The sequence below is a fragment of the Chinchilla lanigera genome, unplaced genomic scaffold (assembly GCF_000276665.1).
Source record: "Chinchilla lanigera isolate Chin_1 unplaced genomic scaffold, ChiLan1.0 scaffold00003, whole genome shotgun sequence".
NCBI classification, from domain to species: Eukaryota; Metazoa; Chordata; class Mammalia; order Rodentia; family Chinchillidae; genus Chinchilla; species Chinchilla lanigera.
Window position 1 is genome coordinate 15,865,536 of NW_004955404.1, and position 23,309 is coordinate 15,888,844.

A 23,309-nucleotide genomic window follows, 5' to 3' on the forward strand; every position below is an offset into this window, starting at 1 on the left:
ATAACAATTCTTCTTTTTCATTTCAGTTGCTCTTATACATCAAAGAGGGGAAGTCTGGAGATTTCCATATCAGTCTGGAATAGACTTTTTTGGAGGTTTGCTGAAGGTAGTGTAAAAGAATCTTCAGTGAAAGATGACAAGTGTTTTGATGTTGACCGTTTTGACTGGGCAATTCAATTCTCAACTCGTTAAAATCTGCCTGAACTAAATTTTCTTAAAAAAAAAATCTAAATCACAAAATTCAGGCTTGCAATCAGCAATCTCTTTAGTATTATGATTATGCAGTAGATTAATCTGACCTGTATGCCATATTTGCAAGACAATTAAGATAGTGGAAAAGGTATTAACAAATCCTTCAATGTAGTAATGACATAACCACCAAAAATGTTCTCATTATGCAAAAGACTTGTTACCAGAAGTTCATTTATGGGTTATTTGCATTTCTAAATATTTGGCTTCTAGCAATACTGATGTTTTCAAATCTATCTCTTTTGTGTTCTTTCTGGCTATGGTGAATTATTTTCCCACTTTCTTTTTCTTTTGTCTTTTGTTTTTTTCTGAGATAGTACTTCCCTACAATTTCAGGCTGGCCTTGAACTCATGGTGATCCTCCTGTCCTGACCTCTCAAGTGGGAGGATTACAGCCTGTTAATATATTTATTTCCTACTTTAGATGGCTCAATAACATGTCCAGGAACTTTATGGACTTGGAAGTCACACCTCTATAGTACAGAGTCCTTGAGCCCACACCTATTGCCTGCAGGGTCCTGAGCAATTTACTGAATGGCTGCAAGCTATAGATTAGTCATCTGTCAGGTTCATACCCTTGTAGAACCTGCATGGAGGGCTTCACTGGTATTCCAAGGACAGCACAGGGAAATCTTTCAGAGCAGTGCCTAGTCTGCTAATATGCCTCTTGATTCTTTCCAGTGAGTATCTCTCTCCACAATCTCCCCCCATCTTTCTTTCACCTCTATGTGGAATTTCCACTGTGCCCTCAAACTATGCTAATTAGAATTGAGGCTATGCATTTCTTCCCTTTCCTTCATAAAAATCTGTATTTCCCAGTTTAATCCACCTTTTCACCTAATTGCCTTATTCAGTGCTGGAATTGCATGAGTGTCTTGTCCTCTGGTTTCTACTGCTAGTACTCTTCTTCCCCTGCCACTTGTTTTTACCTCTGTTTATCCACTATGTAAATTCAGACTCTCTGCATTTCTTTCTGTGCCTCTGTTTACAATTCACTGGTTAGTCACCCATCCTCCACAGCCCAGCAGAATGGTCTTTTGGTACAATGTGTGTACAACCATATTCAGTTACACCACTAAGGATGTCTACTACACAGTGGTCAACATGACAGGTGTATTTCTCACATTAACCTCATCACAACCTTATCTTAAATGTCTTTAAGCTTACACTGAAGCTTAAAGACATTAATTAACTTGCCAAAGGATCTCAGCTGATAAGTGGTAAAGTGGTGACTCTAACCCTGACCTTACTACCAAATCAATGTTCTCACAACTATACTGGCCTGGATGACCCTATTTTCATCTAAGGTTCAGGTAAAGCATCACTTAAATTGAAAGCAGAGACTCATTATCTACTGTCTACCATGCTGTGATAAGTACCCTACTCACCCTTGAAGGTTGTATCCTTATCATCTTCTGATTATGATCATTCTCTTATTCCAGCAACAAGAGCTCAACTGCTGCTGTGATACCCACAAAACATGAGACCACTGAGCTACGGAAACATAACAGTTCCAAACTGAAATGTGCTATAGTTGTAACATACACCTTGCATCTTAAAGTAGCTTTAAGAATGAAAGAATTTAAGCTATCCATTCATAATTTTAAAAATGAAGTGATGTTGAAATAACAGCTTATATAATGCATGTAGTATATATTAATTTAATCTTTCTTTTGATTTTGTTGAAAGTGGCTCTTATACAATTTTAAATCACACATGTTGCTCACCTTATATTTCTATCAAACAGTGCTGAACTAGAGTCTGATCCTATCAAGGAGTATCCCTCTTTGTAATTTCTACAGTTCAAACAAGTACTCATTCCTTAGTAGACAAATAAGAAATGTAAGGCAAATGTTAAAGCCTGAGATCCGAAGTGCAGGTCATAAACTCAGAAGTATAACCAGTATATTGTCAAAATTCTCTCATTTCCTTTAAAATACTGATTAGAGAAGTTACCTTTAAAAATTTACATGAAGCTGTTTAAATTGATACTGTACTGTATTTGAGGATGAGGTTATTACCATTCTCTAATAAATATATTACCAACAACAGAAAAAGAAAAGCACAGTTGTATATTTTAGGCATAAAATGCATGGAAATGGTGGAAGATAAATACCACTGTCCACAGAATGAATGCTCTGTACTCAGATAAAACTGCTTTAAAAATCAAGTACAGTGGTCATAAATCTCCTGAAGTTCAAGTGCTAATCAGACTTCTGGAGAGGCTGACTTTCTGGCTTCTGACCTGAAAGGCAAGTAATGAATAGGGCCAGGTCTGGTTCTTGAAAGTAAAACCCTTGTAGACAGTGAGGATTTGACATAACTTTTTGAAGTACTCACAGAGGTGAGGAGATTGTCAATGACAAGTACACTCAACAGAACACAACGTTTTCTTTCTCAGAAAGCTTTACCGGCACTGAAAAGGTAATACCCAGCGTAAAGTGGAAACGCTTCCTACTGTCTCTGGTACTTGTGGTTTAAATATATGTCTGTTTGTTTATCTATCTATCTATCATGTACCTATAAATATATACACATTTGAACACACACATTTATACATACACACATAAAACCACAAATAACAAATATAAAGCCTGCTTTCAGGATATCTCAGTGAAGAGAATCCTTTCTGAACTATCAGAGGCAAAATGAATTTCCATTTCTTATCTGTCACCTGTCGATCTCATCATGGTTAGTATAGAATTGTCTTCCTCTGGACCATGGTGACACCTCAGAATGTGCTCCAGAAAATGAGAAACCACTGGCTTTGGTTGAGTGAAAGAAGAAAATGTACTCTTTTGGGCAATAGTTATTTAAAGGCTTCTTGAGCCTAAATCAAATGAAAGCTTGGAGAGATCTCCAAGTTTGGAGACATCCCTCATTTTCCTTGCTACAGTGGTTCAGGCATGTTTGAAACTAAATTATTGTTTTATGATCCCATGAATTTACTGCTTGAAGCACGAAGTTTCACCATATAGAATTTTTAAGAATAAATTACTATCTCACCACAAATGGAAAAGAACAATCTGTACATGTATAACTGTACAAATTATATAAGAACAATATCTTACAAACATTTTTCTAAAATAAACTGAAGAAATACTAATTTCTGAGCTGTGGTTGAGATAAATGAATACTTTCACTCCTACACTTTTCTTTAAAGAAAACCATGAAAAAACATTTTATTGAACTATGGAGTTTAATTACTCAGACTATAAAATTATGTAGTTGAGGTGATCCTCAACCTATCTGCTCATTACTAAGCTTACTTTATATTTACTTCACAGGGAGGGTGACATTGAACTGGCCACTACTGGAATTGCTGTTCCTGATTGTATGGGGTCCTTCAAGGTACACTGTTAGTTATAAAAGTCCGTGCAGAAAATGAGTGAAAGATCCAAATTCAACTACTTACCCATACTGTTACTGTTTTATTATGTAAAGTAAATCAGAAATGTATCACTTAAAAATACTGTAAAATGACTTGTTTGTAACACGCCTGATTTCTGACCATGATCTACTAAATCTTCAGTGGTGTCTAATTGGCAGATACCCCCATAACTGAGATTAGTTTAAGTAATGAGACTAAGAATTCTTTCATGAACAAGCAAAACAAATTCCAGTAGTTTTCATATAAGTTCATATTTATTCAGTGCTCCTGTTTTGCAGGGATGTGTTAAACCCTTGAATGAATTATATTGTGTAAACTTTACGGCTACAGAGGGAAGTAAATAAGGTTACAATGCCCTTGTTTTTGCAAAGAAGAAAATCAAGGCTAAGGGAAGTTAAGCAGTTTGTCAAAGTCGTATTTTATCATATGGTAGATCCAGGATTCCATCCTGATTGCTTTAAGTATGCCTTCTCTTAGTATCTAAGCCATTAGACTTTGCATGACTTTGATCTTGAATAGTCAGAATGGTAGGACAAGGAAGCAATGACCGTGAAAACCTGTCCTACTATTTCAATATTTTCTGGCCTATCAAATTGGTGAGATTTAACTACTGTACTTTGTAAGTAAATGAATTATTACCGAGTTAATATGAAGCAGATTGATAAGATGTTATCAGGGAAGGGAAAGATGTCCTTCCTAAATAGAAGACAATAAAATCATTATTCATAGTGTTTATCAATTGACAGAAAACACTTGGCTATGTTTTAAAATTAGTATTAGTTTTTCTATGTGTTCTGTTTATGAGACTCAACATAATCCTGTCTTGGTCCCTACAGACAAGGTAGTAGTTTAGCAGCAAAGTTACTTCATTCAAGGCTGTCTTAGTAAGAAAATTCACTTCTAGCATATTTTAGAATCATTTATCCATTTCATATAACACATCACGTAGAGCAGCCTGTAGGTAGAATATTTTGCTGCAGGTAAAGCTATTCAAGCCCTCAGCTGAATATACACTAAGCTGAAAATTACACAGGAAGCTTCTGGAAGAACATATGGTCGCTGTCAACAGTGAAATCTCTACCCTGTGCTGTGCCATTAGCAATGCACTCACTAGACTCAAACAGAACCACACATGTTCACGTGTTCACATGAGCTTTGGTGACTCAGCCATTTGCCTTGGTTAGGTCCAGTTGTAGCTATAGGCTTCTATTTATCAATGCACAAAAAAATGGAAGGGGTACCTGGCAAGTAAAATAATTGTCTTTCCTAGGAAGCAACAGTATGCCTGGCTCAAAGCTGGGATATTACTGTTTCAACAGTCAGATCATTAAATTTGAATTATGGCCCATAACAATTCACTAGGCTAAAATTATGAAAAGCTGGTCTCTTGCCAATAAAATTAAACCCATACTACTTTATTTTCAGCTATAATAGTCAAACATATGTGTCACATCCCAGCATTCCTTGGTGCAATGAAGATGCAAATCAAAAGCTACAAGTTACAGCCTTAAGCAATTTTTACCCGTGTATATGGAAAAATATAGATCACTAATATGTAATTCACTTGAGACACCTGATGTTCCCTGCCTAGGAAGGTGTCAGAACTTTTTGGGAGTATGTTATCTTTAATCTACACATAAAATTGTACTCAGTGGCATAGAACACTAATTTTTTATTCCTAGGTTCTTCCGTCTCCTTGTCCTTCTTTGTGACCAATGGTTTATGTGTGGAGCATATTTAACCAGCTGCATACATATATTTCAACCCTAAAATTTCATGAAGCTTATTGTAGTTAGTTTCCAAAAATATCCCAAAAAACCTATAGATTCTGGTAATGATGCCCTATCAAGTCCTCTTCCATAGAGCATCTTGGCTTATCTGAGTGATCAAAAGAATGCAGTGAAATTGACTTAATGAGACTGATTTGTAGAAACAGCATAGTTGGCACTTTGCTGTACTGGAATGCCTGAAGGCAGGCAGTTACCATGGAAGACGTCCAACTGCTTTGATACTTCCTTGCTGCACAGTAGCCCAAGATACTCAGACATGGAGGCTGTTAGGCTGCAGGGAGAAAGTGGCCAGTCCTCAGCTAGTCTAGCCGTGCCAGTGGAGAGTCCAATATAAGAAAAGAAGCCATCTTGCTCATTTCTGTCCTCAACATTGGCACGTGACATAGCACCAAGGAACTCAGTCAATAGCCAGAAGAAGGGCTCTAGATACAGGACCTCAATGGAGCCATTCTAATCTCCTAAAGATATGCAAGCTACTGTGGCCAAGACCTCAGACATCTGGAAGTAAAGAGAAGTCAAACTGTAGTATAGTATCACGGAGCATAGTATCACGGTTTCAGTTTTATCCCATCCAGTTTTAAGGTAGCTTATTATACAATAGATAACTAGATTAGGCTTTTATCTGTGCCCTCAATGCTGCTTAATGTGGATTTATTCTAAAAGCTAAGGTCCAAAGTAGAATCTATCTTGCTGGTCTAACAAGGAGAGCGCACTTTCATGTACAAGTTTGTGGAGAAATTACTTTTTATAAACATCTCAATTTCTCAATATCTCATACTACGAATAGAGCTTATTATTTTTATTTCTCTATTTTGATTCCTGTGGATATGGAGAATATCATCAGAGACTTACAAAATAACCCAAGGTCGTTCTTAAATCACTGTCTATATTTCTCTACTCTAGCATTAGACAAACAGAAAAAGGTTTTCATATTGAAGGAGACCTTGGATTTCAGTGTTACCAGCTAGAAGTGTATGGCCTTAAGTGGGTTTGTAAACCTGAACAGATTTCAGCTTCTTGCCCTTGTAAATGGGGGTCATGTCACCTCATTTCCATGTTTGTTGGGAGGTTTAATGCAAGACAAAGTGGTTAAACAGGATATCATTGTGCTAGGTGTAACCAGTATGCAATAAAGGCTAAGGGGTGAAATACTCTCTATCCTGGCTTTTCTGTGTTTCTCTACTGAAAATCTTTCACATTTTTCACAGCCCTCTTCTGGGGTAACAAATTGGACATGATGATGTAATGGGTCTATTATCTACCCAGATTTTACCATTCCATAATGTAAACATCATGATGGACATCCTGCATTTATCTGCTTTTTGTTAATTTAAGAACTAAATAATTAAAAAAAATACCTTGACACTGTGATTTACTGAATGTGACTCAAGATCTGAGGTCAGTCTAGAAGGAAAAGTGTAGGTGGCTTCATTCACCTTTTAGGTGAAGAAAAAGGAGAAGGAGAAGAAGATGGAGAAAGAGGAGAAGAGGAGGAGGACAGGGAGAGAGAGGGAGAGGGAGAAGGATAAAGAGAGAGAGCAAGAGAGAGAGAGAGAGAGAGAGGGAAGTCCATTCTGATATATGATTAACCTGAGTCAAAGAAGGTATTTATATTTGCAAATAAAAATTACTATACTGAACCCTGAATATAAGAGATATAGATATCCAATTTTTCCTTTTTAACACCTTGAGGGTTGAAAGAAGAGCTGAAGTGAAGTTCAGGATATATAAGGATGTCTTCTTTTCCTAAGGTGCATAAAATTATTCAAAGGAGAAAAAGCTTTGAGGCTCCGTTCCCTTAGCATAAAATCTGTGTTAAAATGCCATAAACTTGGTGGCTTTGATGGAGGCACAAATGCAGACTCTTACAATAGCCGGGTGTGGCTTCTTTCTGAAGCCCGCCTTCCATGCATCCAGGGAAAGTTCTGCTAGACTCATGCTGCTCTTTCTGGCACCGGCAGTCACAGAGATGGGACTTGCCACTAGTGGCGTTCTCTCAGAATACAAAGGACAGCCATCTATACTGTATATCAAACATATAATAAAGAGGGTGTATGAATGGGGATAATTAACATCCAAAGAACCATCATAACTTAGGAGTTTACAGACCCCATAAATTTAGAGTGTTGTTAGTAGACTAATCAGCAATGCAGAGAGTAGAAATGAAATAAGGCCTCAGTCACATTGCTGTTGCGCTGCACAATGTCACTTGTGTGAATTCGCAGATTCAAAGCTACATCACTTCATACAGAAATAAGAAGATGCATAATAAGCAGGAGGAATGAGAGTGATAGATCATGGGTCATAAATTAGCTCTACTTTGTAATAAACACATGCTGAATAAAGGAGCCACGTTTAAATAAAGGGGACACATACCCAGTGCCGACAGGAATTGTGTAAGGTACTTCGCAGCACTGACTTTCAGCCGGTGCTGCCACTGACCATTCAACCATGGATTATTTTAAAGCAACCTTTCATCTAAATAGTAAAAGTATATTTCATTGCCTTAATCAAAACAGAGATTGACTTCTTTGGGTAAGTGATAGGGGAAAAGCAATTCACAACTGAAATTCCGGAAATTTGCCTGCGAGCAAGAAAAGTGTTATATCTGCTAGAACTAAAGGAAAGTGGCTATTTATTTTTAAAAAATAAACAGGCACCTAGATTGGTAGATGTTGTATTTTTTTCTGTATTTATCTGTATCTGAAATAGAGTAGTAACCTCTCCTAGGGTTTTGGTGACCCATAAGAATGGGATTTTTTATTATTGGAGTCAAAGTTTTACAGTTACCTAAGATCTGTCACTCACCAGATAGATATCAGGAAGAGACAAATGCCAGCATTTCAACACAATTGCTGTGTGTCTGTAATTCTTCCTGAAGTTTCCTTAAATATTCTAGATTCAGCCCAAGCCTTAGGAGACTACCACACATAATAATTCTGCTACCATTAAAAGTAATTAATGCATCAATAGCTTAGTATTAGTTTGCATAAAAGCACAAAGAAACACACACACAAAGGCATGTCTGGTATACAGATCAGTAATTTACCATATGGAGATTGTTTAAAAGGAAATCTGATTCTAGTAGTGGCTTTTATCATGATGTCTTTATTTTTCCATCTAGCTGATATGTTACAGTGAGGAGATGATTGTGGCTGAGTTGTTCATTAGACCCAAATCAAGAGTTATCAAAGTTTGGACAGTTGGGCTTTTTCCTGCCATATTTGTGTATTCATTACAAGAGGTGGTTCTAAATGGTGCCTGTGAGTTTTGTCTGTTTCATAACTGTCAGTGATTATGGATGTGACAAAATTATACATAATATTACAGCATACAAATGGATTTGAAACTTAGCCTAAAGGAATGTAAACAGCAGGGGGTGGTGTTTGGAATGAGGACCTTAGAATGAGTCCAGTTGCTTTTCCATGGGAAAATATGCCTGCCTGGCCATTTTCAGTGCTTTTAGAGAATTATATTCATTTTAATCGCATATATCTCCATCTAAATTTGGATTTTGCTACCCAGGGGATGTGTGACAATGTCTGGAGACATTTTTATTTGGCACAGCTTGGGATCAGGGATGAGAATGCTGCTGGCATCAGCTGAGAAAGCTGCTAACAACTCAACAACACACAGGAAACCTTCCAACAACCCCAAATTACGTGCCCCAAATGGCAGTAATGCCAAGTCTGAGATCCTGATTTAGAAAGACAGTATAAAAATTAATGTGAGAAAGGAACAAGGATCCCTTTCTTATGTAATCTGAGGTCCAAGTTCAACAGTAGATAGCTCACTCATAGGCTCGAGTCCAGCAGTCTTGTTTGTTTACATTATTGAGGACATAAATTCTTGTGACACCCTGCAGCAAACACTAGAGCAGGTTCAAGCCTTCTCCACGTCTGTCTTCCTAACATATAAAGTCAAGGACGCATCTGTTTAACGGGCCAAGACACTAATGTCAAATTTCACATGCATCCAGTAAAGGCTAAAACTGTACTTATGCCACATTTTAAAATCTTCCTATCGCTCTTCTTCATTACTATTTTTCCTTTTCTTTATTGAAATGATTGAATATGGAAGTTTAAAATTTTCTTAATCAATTGAAGTCATTTGAATTCTACATAATTCTATATAACATATCTATTGAGTATTTTGTATTTATTGAGGACTGTTTTTCTCTTATAGGCATCGAAGCGTATAACAAGAGTGAGGGAAACTTTTTTTTCAGGTGGGATGAGGATAGATGAATACCATGGCTTTCAAGTAGGACTGATAGAAGCAACCAAATCAGGAAAGTTCAGTGTTAGAAAAGAACAGAGTGCTGCTGGAGAACGGCTTACATTTTGGTTTCTGCAGTGGGGATGGCATCAGAAGCTACCGATCCCCAAAGATCACAAGAGCTGGTTACATACACACCGGGGAGAGAGCCAGGACTAATGAAAGAATTTCTACTTTCTTAGACAACATGAAGGAAATCTCAAGCACTTAAGAGTAAGGGGGTGTTACAAACAAGAGGGTGCCTAGGTAAGAGTGATCTGGAAAGCAGCAGACTAAATGAATTGGAAGGCAGAAAATCTGGACATAGGAACCTAGTCTGGAAATGGGAACTAAAACCAGAAGATGAAAACAGATCAGCAAATAAGATTGCAAGAAACTTAGAATGTGACTCAGGTGCCAGAATGGTATAAAAGAAATATCATGAGTTTTGTTTTGGCCTTGATAAACTTGAGATATGAAGAAAAACTTCAGAGGCATTCTCATCATGCAAGTCACAATACTGAAATAAAACTAAGGCAAGAGGATGCAGAATGAAGGAAAAGTTTGGGAAAGGTGAGAATCATTTATATAGAGATGATAGAGCCCTAGGAACTGGTTGAAACTACAAAGGAGAAAACAGAAAGCACAAGCTAGGACCAGGCGCGATGCACTCAACTGAGGGTTGGAAATAGACGAGAAATGAGTGAAGGAGATGGGAAGAAATAAACAGCATGGCTGCTGCAGGATGGAGACATCACTGAGGTAAGAGCTAAGCAAAGGTCAGATGTGAAGAAATGGGAGAATAATTAAAACTAACGGAGAGTCAAGGAGGAGAAAGGTTGAAAAATTTTGGTAGGTAGATTATTGGGAGGTGAACAGGGACCAGAGAGAGTAGTTTCTATAGGGAGTTAGGAGAGAAACTGCTAGACAGTGAAATCTGTAAAGAGAGATGAGGGAGGACATGAATACTAGGAAACGGAACAGGAGAGACAGAACAGGAGTATGTTGGAGTGAATTCATTTCTAGGCTGCAGACCTCTAACAGTGAGTCTACACAACAGAGAGAAGAGCATAAATCACCAACCATTAATAACAAGCTATATCTTCTTCAGCCTTCTGTTTTCCCTTCTATTCCTGAGCTGTGGTTATGGAAAAGACAATTGGAACATGAGAAACAGGAAGAAGAAAACTGACCGAGAGCTGTATGGTTACAAATGGGCAGAACACCAGTATGTTAGTTTCAAACTGTACACACAAGGAAAGAACAACATGTAACTCCAGATTTTCCAGCCACCATTTCTAAAGCCCCAGGCACACTAACCAAAGCATTAATTCCTGTTTCAGAGGCTTGGTTCCTGATATACTGGTATTCTTTATTTCTAATAACTATCTGAAGGATCTGATGTGTGTCACAATTTTGTGAACTGAGACAGGCCAAAGAAAATTTTGTAACTCCTACAGGAATGTAGGAAGGAGCTATAATGTGGCACCACCTACATTAGCAAATCATTTCATAATTTATTGAATGGAACTGCCAGCAGTGTCGTAAAAGCAGTGGTTTTCACAGTTTAAAAAGCCACTTTGCTAAGGTTGCCAGAGAGGGATCTAATTTCTTCCATACTGAATATTAGAGAATATTAGAGACCCCTGAGTGTGCATACATCAGAATCAGTGAAGCCAAACACTTTACTTCACAAAGTGACAGGAAAAGTATCATAACTTGGAGCAATTTGAATGTGGCTCCGCCCCGCTGTGGATGTCTTCAGTTAGATATGCATGATATGCGCATCTGCTGTTAGTGTAATGGAGACATGGTCAACACTCTTGGGACATTTGGGGGTTTGACTCTCTTTTTGGCCCCTTCACAGAGGTGGCAGTACAGATCCCCAAGAAATGAGTGTGTTGATTCTGGGAGGTCTACCAGTTGGTGCAAAGTCGAGGTGGTTGAGATTAGTAGTTTCCAAACTGAATTTAAGCACTGTAATTTTTTAATTAAATAAACCTTGGAGGAGACATGATACACATGGAGACACTCCTCAGTGACTAGGAGAATGACAAGGGCCAGCATCTTGTCTTCCTAACTTTCTTTTAATTGTTGGCAATGACTTTGAGATAGCTCTGAGGAAAAGGGACTTGAAAATTGCCTTTTTGATCATCCTCACGAAACCAGTCAAATTCTGGGCAAGATAACACTTTAATGGCACCAATAACAATGAAAGATTGTCCATCACATAAGTCAATCAATAGTAATTTTAGATCATTTTAAAACATTTCTTAAAGCAAATCTCGAGGTCCTGCTAGGAGTTAGGTGTGAATATACACTGAGAAAACCAAGAAAGAAAAACCCATAGCATCCCAATGAAATTATGATGGTCTGCGAGGCTCTATTAAAGTTATCCCATTGATTTCCAAGTACTTCAGCAGGTAGATGTGTGTATTTCTGTTCTTTAATAGCTGAGGAAATTTGGTGAGATTTATGATGTGACATACCCCAGGGTGCTCAGTTGATTTGGCTGGGAGCACACTCAGACCTTTCATTCCCACGCCAAGCTCATAACAGGGCTTCCCATGGTTTCACTCTGCAGATGTGAAGAAAGTGTTCATCTCAGAGCCATGAGATCAGGCCCAGCAACACTCCCTGGTTCTCTCTTGTCCAAATGCCCTCAGGTAAGAACTGAATATCACATCACCATTTTGTCACTAAGCTCAAAACACTCTGTCTTCAAAATAGTACCTGAGGAGCCAGGGTCAAGGTGAAGTCCCTTTAAAAGACTTAGATTGGATTCCAACATGCATCCCAAAGATTTGTAGCTCATTGGCCCTGACTGCTATGTAATATTTTTCCCGTGGCAGTATATGAAACTTGAAAAAAATTCATGCTGAATTCTGCTAACTGTTGCAGCTCTGCATTGCTCTGTGGCTAGGCTCTAAAATTTATTTTCTATTTCTGACTTAGTTTTCATAAAAGTGAACAAGAAATAAGAATAGCCTCCTTTTAAAACATGCCAGTGATTTTGCTTGCCATGGCTTGCTTTTGAATATTTAAAAAAGTAATAAAATTCTAATAGTGTTTAGGAAGAAGACCCAACACACTAGCCACATTTTGTTTTTAATAAAAAGAGCCCTCTGAGAAAGCCTTTCTCAGGTCAAATACACCCATTTGCTTATGAAAGAGAGGTCTTGTTCACATCTTAGAAAAGATCAAATAATTAGAAAAACTACAAAAGAAAAACTTCAGGCAAAAATTGAGGTTGTGGTACACATAAAACTCTGCCAATAGTTTACTGTTCCATTTGCTAAGAGGGAATTGCCATCAAATTCGCCAACATTCTGTTTTCGAATTTATTTCTGACTTGGGTCAAAGAGAACTGTCTTTTTTATTTTGAAACAAAATAATAAATAATAATAAAAAGTAACCTATCCTCCTCCTGCTTCCTTTTTTTCCCACAAAGAAATCCTCACCACAGTTTTATATCCTTCAAAAGATAACACCGCTTGCTTTTCAGAATGCTGGGTCAATGGAACAACACACTTTTATATTAACTTAAAGTGGATTTCACAGCTTATTTCTGATTTTATGGCACTTATTCTAGTTTCTGTTCGCAGAAGAAAAAAATCTGCTTTCATAGTGGAAGCCTGACAAGTTATTTCAACTATATTAACAGCAGGCTATAGTCAGTTGCTCTTTTGTGCTTTCTGGCATTCCTGCAGTACCAACTAGAAACCAGGGGTCAATATGCTGGAGTTTGGGGGATACACTGGAATTACATTTACTATCAGTTTTCTATTAAGAGAGACATCAAAGGGAAAAGTTTCTACCAAATACAAATTCTTTTCAATGCAGACCCAGTTCAATGATCAAAAAAAGTAGTCACTACCCTTAAAATCAACCAACCAAAAAGCAGCAAGGGGCAAGGCTGATTTATGTCTGTAACAAATTCTTATACTAGTCTTAGCCCGAATTTTTCAGAAAGCAGAGCCCGAAGCATAGATCAAGGTGCTAACAATTTATTTCAGAGATAAAAGAAAAAACCAAAAGGCAACTAGAGTGAAGAAAAAAGAAGTGAGGCAAGAAAATAAGGCAAGTATTGTGCCTGTGATAGTCACTGTATTAAGGTAAGTCACCGAGACACTGAGCATTTCTCCTGGAAGGTGAGGTTGATCACTGTTTTATAGTTTGGATCTAAAATATTCCCCCCAAAGCTCTTGTGTTCTGAGGTGGGACTTTTGAAATGTTACTGAGGACTCTAACTTCATCAGTGGATTAACACATTGATGGGGTCATAATTTGATGGTGTTATTGGAAGGAATATTGTGAAGACTTGAGATCTAACTGAAGGGAGTGGGTCACAGAAGCGTAAACTTAGGGATTATTTCTTGTTCCCAGACTGATTCTCTTTCCCTTTCTGTCTGTTTTTCTCTGTCTTTCTCTCTGTGTGTCTGTCTCTGTCTGTCTCCATCTGTCTCTGATTTTCTTTCCTTCCTAGCTGCTGTGGGCTGAGAACCTTTCCTCTGCTACGGCCTTGATGTTTCTGTCTTAATCTCATGCCTCAAAGCTACAGAACCAACCAGCCATGGGCCATCACCTCTAAAACCAAGAATTAAAATAAACCTTCCCTCCTGTATATTGCTTTCCTCAGGCATTTGTCACAGTGACAGGAAGCTGACTGATATTCCATACTCTGTCTTATGTCAGCCTTCTATAAAACAGTCCCGGGAGCAAATAAGGCTTGTAGTGGTCCACAGGAGACAGAAATGAGAGAGCATCTTCTCCCAGCCTCCTTGGTTTCCTACCATGGCTCACCTCACAGAGCCCCTTCTTTTGCACTTCCAGTTTCCTTCTCACCTCTCTGCAGCCACTCAAGAAGTTAATCCCTATGTTTAAGTGCCCATGGAATTCCAGTCAAATTCCCACCTTCTTGGGGAAGGTGGCCACAACTGGAAGAAGGAGGTGGTCCAGGGAATCTGAGAACACGTGCCACATAGGTTGAGTCAGTTGTGAAGCTCGGGTCACAGATAGGGTTCTAAGCTTTCCAACAAGCAAAAAGGAAACATCATCAGTGATTTCGTTTCCTTCACTCATAAAATAAGACTCAGCTGGTTGCCCAGAATACAACTTTTCCTGATGGTGTGTCGGGGACAGTGTGACTACCACTGTCTAAGAGAATAAATGGTGTTCTCATTAATAGTCAATAAAATACTTTCACCGCATTGTTTCTCCAACCTTTCAATGGTAGATAATGATAAACAGACAAAAGATGTTCAGGTACATGCCACAGGGGGCCCAACAAGGCAGTGCAGATATGAAGCACTGGAAGGCAGGCAGAGTGAAGGCAGAGCAGCCTTCAGGGAGTGTCCCGGGTGCTCATTCTCTCAAGTGCACTTGCGATATTTTCAGAGCTCCAGGTCTCCTTTGGGAGGGTGTCATAGGTTCTCTGGGGATATTAGTCTGTGCTCCATCAGGCTGTCATGAAAATTTAACAATATCTTGTGTGGAAAATCCTAGTGACACAATGATCTGAATTTACAAGACAGAAAAACCCAGAGAGATTCCAAGATTTAAAGCATGCTGGCAAAGAGAATATACGATATCTTTAATGCCACCAGTAAAAAGGGCTGTTTTGAAAGGGAGGATCACTTTGTGACACATTGAGATTGAAAGATCAATAAGATACTTATGAGTGAATTCTTATTATAAACAGTATGGTAACAAATTGAGGTTAGTGGTCTAAGTTACTTAGGGTTAAGAAGGGTCCTATACTTTCAAATGCTGTTACCTTGCTAGATACAAGGAAGGTGCAGCAGACTCTCTTCACTGATTTGCAAAATTTCTCTTCTAATCTCACCTTCTTGCATTCCTTCACATTTTCCCCTCTTGTTTGTGTTTTTCCAGTATTCTTCATGTTTACTCATTTACATCCCACCTGTTTCCTCCTCTCTTGGACATTTGACTCCTCTTGCTGCTCTCTACTCAAGCAGAATTAATAAAAGGAAGGCTGCTTCCAATTACTGGGTGTGGCAAAGGGGCATTCTAATAAAAGAGAAGGCAGAGCTTTATTGGGGACAAGGCCTATGAGAAAATTTTAAATGCATTTGAATCTTTAGCTTCAGTGAATTCAATGACAGCTTGCTGAATAGCTACCATGGATTGTCCAGAAAGTAAAATTAGTAAATATGCAGTGTCACTCCTGTTTTTCAAGAGTTTAAAATCTTATGAGAAAGAAACAAATCACGGCTACAATGTAGATAAGTACTAGAAGAAAGTAGTAAAGGGAACCAAAAAGTACTCACCAAATGGCAAGGAAAACCCGAGAATCGGTAGTGTGGGAGCTTAAAGTAAACAAGTAAAGCATGGTGGTGTAAACCTGTCAAGCAGCCAACTGGATCTGTGTTTCTGCGTGCATTATTGCTGTATGTACTTTGGAGTAGGGAAGGATTCTCAGAGCAAATTCGCTTTCCCAGGGGTTCAAAATCGCAGTGAACCCTCCAATCATGCATCATTCTGAATGACCAATGGTTGTTGCCATCCCCTTCTTTTACCAGTGTGAAGAAAATATCCCCACTAGCATCCCTCAGCAAAGAAGAAAAGTAGCACAAAACCACTTGATTTTTACATGAGATTTTGCTACAGAGGAAAACGTAGAAATATTCTGTACCAGAAATTAGAGTATCCATTTTCAGGCAAAAAGCAAATGCTATGAGAGATGAAGGCTCAGTTTTATTGGATTTCCAAAATATTATGGTGAGGACAACTCTGTGACAGTAAAAGTCTTCTTAAATTGGTGCAGAAATTGTAAAGGCTGTATCTCCACTGCTGTATACATTTTGCATAGAAGTGACCTTCGGCATCCTTGTTTGGGTGAAGCTGCTAACTCTCACTCTTTTTGGCCATGCCAATGCCAAGGGCTCATGATCACAGGCAAGAAGATCAAGTGACTTGCAACAGACAGTCCTCTGCTGGAGTCTTTCCCTTTGAAATCATCAAGAAAGCAAAAGAGGGCAAGCAACAGTCAGATGTATGAAACATTTAAAGTAGGTTTTCAATCACGCTTTAAGTTATTTTCTGTATGAGTTGAAGAGTGTCCCCCAAAAGTTATGTCCACAGCTGGACTACCAGTATCTGTGACTATGACCTTATGTAGACAGAGGGTCTTTGCTTAAATAATTAAGTGAAAGACCTTGAGATGAATCTTAATGGTGGGCCTAAAATCCAATGACTGGTGTCTTTATAAGGAAAAAGAGAGAATTGACACAGTCACATAGATGTAAAAGAATTGACATAGTCTAGATGTAAGAGTTGAATATCTACTAACTTTGTACCCATAGTTACGTGGGGAGGCAGAGATTAGAGTAATGTGGCTGACAGCCAAGCAAAGGCAAGAATTATGGGAGCCACTAGGGAAACATGTTCTCCCTCAGAGCCTCCAGAAGGAAACAGCTCTGCTGACACTTTGATTTCATACTCCAGCCTCCAGAACTGTGAGATAATGAATTTCTATTGTTTTAAGCTACCCAGTTTGTGATCATTTGTTACAGCAGCCCTAGGAAACTAATACACCTTATCAAGGACAAGAATTAAAATCATGTTTTTGAGCAAAACACAAAAGTCCATTAACCATGTCTTATGCTCTGCAATCATGAAACTATTTACTCATAGAGCTAGTAAGTAATTTTGGAAGAAATCAATATACAAATGCTTTACTTTAAAGATCCCAAGCAAAACATGATTAATTTGAACCAATTGGAGGGCAAGTGCTTGTGAAATAGTAATGAATAATAAAATATTTTCCTATGCCCATATATTATCAGAAAGATTTTTAATGGAGATGTAAGATTGACCCTACTATTTTTAACTGACATATAGCTCATGGGCACCCTCTGCACTATAGGGTAAATTCTTTTATGCCACTTGCTAAGCCCTGGTCTTTGTAACCTGGATGTTATTCCTTTTCCTGCATCATTCCCCATTGCTCCTTCAATTCTTTCTGGGTCCAGTTCTAAAGAACCATCTGATCATTACACTTCACACCTCTGTGCCTTCGTACCTACTGCTGTCTGACTGCAGTCTGTCAGGAACCACTTATTTAGCTTCTACAGCTGACCAATCCATTAGTGGGGTATGCACTGTTTAAAAATATTTTGCTGAATTTTCATAAAACACTGAAAGATATATAGTCACTTCAATTTTATACGTTGTTAAAGAGCCATAAAGGTTAAGTAACATGCATAACATTAGACAATTGGTAAGTTTCAGTGTGAGTCCAGAACCCTGTGCTACCAAAGCCCATGTCCACATTCTTTCCTCTGTGGAGTTGAATTGCTGCTCATTCATGGAGATGCATCTGAATATCATCTTAATAGGAAAGTCTTCCCAACACCTCTGCGAAGAACATTAGTAGGCTGCTACTGTGTCTGCTTATATCTCAAAATACTTGTAACTAGGATTATATATCCTTGTGAGTGAACAAAGAAAGAGATTAAAGGACATACACATATAGAATTAACTGTTTATTTGCATCAGTTACGTTTTATACATGTGCTATGGGTACAAAGTTAGTAGATATTCAACTCTTACATCTAGAGGCAGTTCATTTTCCCTCAAACTCTTGTTTTGGTTGGCTTTTCTCTTTTCTGGAGGTCTCTGTATCCAGTCTGGGTCTGATACTTAACTGTGGTTTTGACTTAAAACACCCAGGCGATGGGTTTAGCAGAGTTGTGAGTGTGGGTGATGAATTTAATGAACAGGGAAGATTCGTTCTCGGTGTGAGTGGCACAACCAATGGGCTTGCAGCCTGGATGGAATAAAAAGGGAAAGAAGAAGGAAATCTCACTTCTGCTTCTTCAGAGGAGCTCCAGTCTTCACCCTCACTGGTGGACATCTGCCCACAGGCTTCAAGCACAGAAGCCTTCCAGCGCAGACTCTCCAGCTTCCCAGTACAGACTGCAGTGGGACTCTATAGTGAGCTCCAGGTCTTCCACCTTTGACTGGATTGTCTAGATCTCTTGTGCACAGGAGGCCCTTTTGCCACTCTTCCATACCTGACTCTGCAGGTGGCCATGGTATGTCTACACAGTAAATCATACATATATAAAATCTATTACTCTTGTAAACTCTGACTGATACAGGGTCCTTGTTAGGTCTGGCTGGCACAGACAGACCTCAAGTTCCCAACTCCCTGCAACCTCAATTCTCATCAGTTGTGACCTTGCTCTCTGTTTTAGTTTGGACTTGAAAACTTCCTCAAAACTCACGTGTTAAAAGCTGTTTCCAGTTGATTGGCTTTGGGGAAGTGATTGTATCACGAAGAGTGTAACATCAGCGGTGTACTTACTCATTAGTGAGATCATAATTTGCTGATGTTATTAGGAAATGATAGAAACAGGAAGTAGTGTCTGGTCGGTGAAGTGGATCATGGGAGTATGACCTTGGGGTTATATCTGGTCCCTGGGCCCTTTCTGTCTGATTCTCTCTCTGCTTCCAGGCTTCTATGAGGTGAACCTCTTTCCTCTGCATGTTATGGGTACAAAAGCAATGGTGCCCACCAGCCATTGACTGAAACCACTAATACCATGTGTCCACTGAGTCTTTCCTCCCCAAAGTCATTTTTCTCTGGTATTTGATCACAGTGAAGAAAACCTGAGTAACACGCACGTGAAACTTTACTTCTGCTTGCACAGAAATTGAGCATTCTCCTCTACCCCTTCTTTTCATTAAAAGTTAAAAAGATACTGGAGTGGGAAGTAAAGCAGCTTACCCTGTGCATTACATCATCTGAGAAAATATCACATTTTGCTTTCAGAGAAGAGCACATCTTAGTACACACAGCATTTGAGGATACAGCACAGTGCTAAACTGCAGGAGCAGGAAATTTATATATTGCCTTGGTTATGAGAACTCTGATATATGGTACTGAGGGGAGTCCTTGGGGCCTGCATTCCCTCTGTGAGACTGAGCTTATCCTACCTGAAAACAAGTGAAAATTTCTAAATAATTCATTAAAATTTACTGATACTGCCAAGGTAAGTGATCTGTTTAATGCTTGACTAGATTAAGGGTGGGAGTTAAGGCTTTTGGGAGGCTGAGCCCCCCCCCCCCGGTACTTCATGCATATTCTAAAACTTTAGAGTATCTTATATCTTCCATCCACTTGGCTGTTTGGGACAAGCATGCTAAATTAGCCAATGAAGCCAATCTAGGTTCAGGGTTAGGGATGATAAATCAGGATAAAAATATCCCAGGTGATTCCTCCAGAGGTGAGATAAATCCTCCTTAAAAATATCCCTCCATCCCTCCATCTCCCCTCACTCCACTCCCATAAAGGTACTTACACACACACACACACACACACACACATACACACACAAACACAGAGAGAGAGTCCAGCTATAAATTCTCCTTGTAGCTTTGTCATTGATTCCATCCCTGTGTTCTTCAGAAAACTAATCATAAAAAGTTGAGTAAACAATGCTGTATTCTCATCCTGGGATAGGAAGGGAGTGAATGGTGGAAATCTACACTTCCTGGCTGAAGCTGAAGAGAAGAGAGAGAAGAGAAAGGAAGAACAGTTTAGGGGAGAGGAAGGGGCAGAAGAGGAAGTAAGAACTTATACATAAAGCAAAAAATATCCTTTGGGGAAATGGAACATGGGAGGCACGGAATGACAGCTCACAGTCACTTCACGGGTAACGCTGCTTCTAAACTGAAGTTTAGGATGTTTGACTTCAAGAAATTTTTTCTCTAAAGCCCTTTTGCTTCCGCTCAATAAATCTGAGAATTCAATCACGAGTCAGCTCCAAGTGGTGGCTCAGGCCAGCGGGACCTGCTGAAGAGGGGTCAGAAGAGGCACACAGGACTTGATCAGATAGAACGGGAACAGTGAGCTTTGACTGTGAGAACCAGATTGACTGGAAAGTCCCATTTGTCATTCCAGTTTTCTTATTTGTTTTTCTTGAACAATTTTTATTGAGGCTTAATTTTTTAATAGTTACCTTTTGTGTGTGTGTGTGTGTGTGTGTGTGTGTGTGTGTATGTGTGTGTAACTAAGATCCGAAGTGCTATGTCCTGTTTTATCCTTGTGTTTCTCTTACTTTTCTTCACTTATCCAATCCCACCATATTTTATCAAACTACCTAAGTCATCCTTGCTGAATTCTCAATAATAGGTTTTCTGAGCAGGTGTAATATCACACTGCAGGCTTTACTTTGGGTACAGTGTGAGTTTTTTTGTATCACCTACTTTGCAGAAGGCTCCTGCCTAACCTTAACTTGTGGATACACTTATTTTTTTCCAAGCAGCACAAGTATCTCTTGCTCATTCAGAACAATTTTATTGTGGTCCAAGCTGAGATGTAGATACATGGAAATACAGAATTGAATAAGGCATGCAGGTACATTTTTTGCATAACTTTTATTCAGGTGAGAGAGACAAAATGTTAAAAGATAAATGTAAGATTCAGGCAGTAATACATACTCAGAAGAAAACTCAAGTGGAAGAGGTAAGAGAGTGAGAAGTGAGGGGTCACTCATTCTACACTGGGGGTACATGGACATCTTCTCTAAGCATTGACATGTGACCCTTGACATTTGATGGAGATAAGCAGCCAGTGGTTCCAAGAAAGAACTCCTTTCTTACATTGTTTATTGGTACAACTTAGATGTACATAATGATCACACTCATCATAGGAAATTTGTCCCTGTATTTGGTATATCTTAGTTCCTCTTTTTTCCCACTCCCCTCCTCTCTCTTCAACCCCTCTTCCCTTCCTTATTTAAAAAGCTTTGTTCCCATTTTGTCCTTTCTTTTCTTTTCCTTTCCATCTCCCCTGTCCAGTTCCCCTTTTCTTTTGAACAATTACTTCCTATTTCACAATGTGTACTATACATTTTTGTTCTTATCTACACTTTCAGTTTCTCACACCAGAGACTGTGTGATATTTACACATGTGTGTTCACTTTATTTCACTTAAGAGTATGGTCTCAAGGTCCATTCATTTAGCTATAAATGTCTCAAGTTTATCCTTCTTTATGGGTGAATAGTACTCCACTGTATAAATGGAAAACATCTTTTTTATCCATTCATCTGTTGATGGGCATTTGTCCATCTGGCAATGGGACTAGTCAGTTCAAGTCTCAACAAGGGAAGGCTGGGGCAGGAAGAAATGCAGGAGTAAAGGTGAAATATAGTAGAAGAAGAGTAGAGAGAATTTAGAAAAGGCTTACATTTTGAGAGTCATAGAGGAAAATGCGGTTAAATAAGGGAAATTTGAGGGAGCATTTATTCCTTTTTCCCTGCCTACCAGCCATTGACAAAGTCATCAGAAGAAGAGAATTAAGATCACGACCTAAGCCATCATGACTCTTATATGCTGCACACATGAAGAAGTATAAATGTGAAACACAGAAAGGAAAATACATGGTTCTCTGGTTGCTTCTCAGCCTTAATTTCACACTGACCGTTGGAGATTTATGCACCCAATCATCCAGGAACTCGGCAGTGTAATCAGAGCATAGTCTGTCACTTCCAAAGTACAGGTGGCCTCATTTGTGCTCTAATAACACAGTATCCTAACTATTCGCAGATTTCCCAAATCATTTCTGCTTAGATCCTCGTCCTTATCTGCCCTTGACATACTGAATGCATCTGTGAAGACTGCAGTTCATGTCCTTCTCTTTCAGTCTGAGTTATTGGCCAAACTGTTGGTCGGACTTGGTTAATCTGCTCTTACCTTCAGGCAGAAATCTATGTGGCTGCAAATTGTTGTGATAAAACTTTTATTTATTTATTTTTTTTTTTGGTTTTTTTGGTTTTTCTCCGGTACCAGGAACCGAACTCACGACCTTGCGCTTGCCAGGCAGGCGCTTTGTCGCTGAGCTAAATCCCCAGCCCCTGTGATAAAACTTTTAAAATGGCTAATCTTCCTGGGGAAATTTTCTTGGGTCTTAAGATTCTTCTCCTTTTCTTTTTAAAATTAATATTTTCAGTTTGTAATAACCAATTCCTGCTTCCCACTGAATGTTTTAATATATTTTTCCTTCTTCTGTAAGGCAGTAAAAATACTATAATTCTTATAAATCTGCATTTGAAAAGGAATTGCTGTCATGAAATCAGATTAAGCAGCAAATTATTTCTTAATTTTGATAATGGTTATTTGCCTGAAAGAGAGTAAAATTTTTGATTTTGTTAGATTGGTAAAGTTTCTAAATAGAGTCACATTTTCAGACGTTTAACTTAATTTGCTCTTACCTCTACCCTGCTGGATTTCTGTAAATGAATAATCTGTCTACTTCTTTAGCTATAAATCTTAACAATGTTAAAAAAACTTCAATGACACCCAAATAGTATTTGATAAAGGAAGATTTAGACTATGAATGTCTCTGTAGAGAGTATGAAAAATGACTGGTCATAAAACTACTCTACTAACAACAAATGATTAAGGAGTATAGATCATGTGTAATTTAAAATAATAAAAAGAATACAGATTGTCTTAAAGTTAAATGGAAAACTTAAATTAGACAAAAACCTCGATAATGCCACAATCTGTTCCATGGAAGAGAGAATTTTATTTTTCTACTATGATATGTCAACAAGGCTTCTAGGTCAGTGGAGCATATGAACAGCAAGTG

The 23,309-nt window shown here is 38.6% G+C and overlaps 1 protein-coding gene and 1 long non-coding RNA gene across 2 annotated transcripts in view; one reads left to right on the forward strand and one right to left on the reverse strand.

The window, feature by feature from the left end:
- The window catches only part of Gpc6 (glypican 6), a 1,075,163-nt gene that overhangs the window by 435,725 nt on the left and 616,129 nt on the right, over nucleotides 1–23,309 (reverse strand). The window lies entirely within an intron of this gene.
- On the forward strand, nucleotides 56–3,719 carry LOC102028609. Its single transcript, XR_259312.1, has 2 exons — nucleotides 56–106; nucleotides 3,537–3,719. It is a non-coding gene; the product is annotated as an uncharacterized LOC102028609 (long non-coding RNA).